The sequence below is a fragment of the Schistocerca piceifrons genome, chromosome X (assembly GCF_021461385.2).
Source record: "Schistocerca piceifrons isolate TAMUIC-IGC-003096 chromosome X, iqSchPice1.1, whole genome shotgun sequence".
NCBI lineage: Eukaryota > Metazoa > Arthropoda > Insecta > Orthoptera > Acrididae > Schistocerca > Schistocerca piceifrons.
This window is the reverse complement of record NC_060149.1, coordinates 336,398,267-336,400,997: the sequence shown is the minus strand read 5'-3', so window position 1 is coordinate 336,400,997 and position 2,731 is coordinate 336,398,267.

Sequence of the window (2,731 nt, the reverse complement as noted above, 5' to 3'; positions counted from 1 at the left end):
CGTTTACAATCTTTCAATTTTATATTTCTCAATATTTGTCCCAATTTGATATTTTTCATTATTTCTTTATTTTCTTCTTTATATAATAAACTCTTTGCTCTCAAGAATCAGTAGCATTTTAAGTAAACTGTTCTGGGGAAACAATTTCCATTAAAAGTAGAAAGACCATCTGTTTTTATTTCCAAAATTGGTTCTTCTTTAGGATTTATATTTAAAACTCTTATATGGAATACAAATATATCCTTCTTTTTAAGGATATTTATATTTTTCTCAAGTTCTATAAATTTATTTTTATTTGGACCTTTAACTACTTTTATTTCTTCTTTCTTTTCTCTTATATTTTCTTCCTTTTTCCAAAACATTTTGTATTCATATTTTAGAGATATATTATTATCCAAATATTCTAGTTGTCTTTCCTGTATAATTAAATTTCCTACTTCTTGTTCTCATTTTTAGTGTACTGTGAATATACCATATTAATTGAATATAGGTACACTTTTTGGTAATATTTTTTCTGTTTCTGGATACATATGGAATAATATTATTTGTTTTTATTAATCCTAATTCTTTGACATTTATATATTTTGGTGTTGTAGAAAATAAATCATTGGCTTTAGGAAAATACGTTTCTGCAGATTTTTTAAACAAGTTTGTCTGTTATAAAATTTCTATACATTTAATAGGCAAGCAGTTAAGACTAAAAGTCGATAAATCGTATTTAATCAATGTTTGTCTTTCTTCTTTAATATCTGTTTTAATTTTTATTTGTTCTTGCCACATTTTGGGTAATGGAACAGAATGAAAAGGAGCTGCCTCAAAATATTTGCTATTATTTTTTGTTAATTTGAAAACAATTTGTTAATGTATCGAATTCTTGTTATTCTTGGAACCCTGTATTGATATAATTGTAAATTTTCGTTTCTAATCTTCTATTTCCATTTTCTTAAGCTAATTTAAAAGTAAATGTATCTTTTAATGTTTTATCTGGAAAGTTTGAAAATCTGTAATATGGATGACAAGTTGTTAGTTAACACCTCGACTTGATGATCGACCAATAAATTTGCTACAAATTTTTAGTCTAGAATTAGAATTTATCCAAGTTAAGCAATCTTCTTCTACATTATTATTGTTGTTAACTACTATATTAAATTCTTTTTTATATTCTCCTTGCATTCCAAAATTATAATTATTTCTTAAATATTTGCACATTTCTTCTTCATTAAAAATACCTGCAAAATCTTGTGTTATCTCTAAATCTAATAAATAATAATGTTCTTTCACAAGTTCTTTTACATATCTGGTAATTATTTTAATACTGTATCTAATTTTACTATTTTATAAGGAATATCAAATGGAGTTTTACATTTTTGTTTAATAAGTTTTATATCTTTATTAATAATTTGTTTAATGCCATTAATTGTTTCTTCATTAGACTCTAATAAATAAGGAATTTTTGATTTAATTCCATGTCTAGCCAATTAAGTTAAGAAGATCTAGATCTCTAAAATCATTAAAACTGCCACATGCTGATGTTTTCACAAGAAATTTATAATTTTTCACTTCATCATTGCAATCTATAAAATCTGTTATTTTAAAAACCATAATATTATTGCATAAGTGTTCTGTAATTGGTTTAAAGTCTACTAATTTTTTTCTCCTTTTGTGAAATTAATATTTCCAATATTTGTAATAGGATTATTAATATTAAAATTTTCTGTAAGAAACCATAAAACAATTCTTTTTTTGGTTGTCTCTTTTTTATTTCAATGTAGGTCTCTTATAGAAATTTGCTTTTTATTTGTAGCACACATTTTATTTTCAGCTTCCATTTATATAGAAGAATTTTTATTAGATTTGTGTAAAAGTAGCTAGAATTAGTGATGCAAAATAATAAAATTTAATTGTTTCCAAAAGTAGCTGAAACTGGAGAAGCTGAAAGTAAAGGAAAGTGCTAATCTTACCTATCTGAATCGAATAATGAAATTGAACAACTAGAAAATTTAATCAAATATCCTAAAGTTCCTACATCTTTTTATGAACTTCAAACAGTTGATGTAGCATGATCAAGAGGCAAGACAAATTTCGAGCTAGTTATCACAAATTACTATAATGCAGTTGAATTTGATTTGCCCCTTTTCATTTATGTTGTGTTTCTAACTAACTGTAATTAAAATTCTATTAAAATAAAATTAATTTAATTATTTCGCCAAAAAGGGTGTGATTCGCCAAAAAAATTGATGTGCAATAAAAACATGCCAACTGCATTTACTGCAGTTACTACTGCGGTTACAGAAGGAAATAACGAAGGAAACACGGGGAAAGGTCCATGTCCCATCGAGATCGAGATGACAGTAGAGGACTTAAGTTGGACGTGAATGAGAGGAAGGAGTCAGCTGTGACGTATCTGAAGGAAACATACTAGCTGTCTCCTAATGTGATTATGGAAAACCATGGAAAACTCGAATCGCTATAGCCGAACGAGGGTTTGAATATCGTTTCTTTCGGTTGCAGTAACATTTCCCCATGTCGCTCAGTAATGAGAGGATACACGCCTTACGGCATCTTGTGTTACTTAATTTTATGTTGTGAAGAGCAATAGACAGGAAGAAATGTAACAGGAGATGATGGCTCAGTTAGTTAAAGCAGGTTGTTGTATAACATGACTATGTCATGTATACCCAGGCATGGAGGTGGTGGAATAGTGGAAAACCACATTAAACTAATCTAAGTA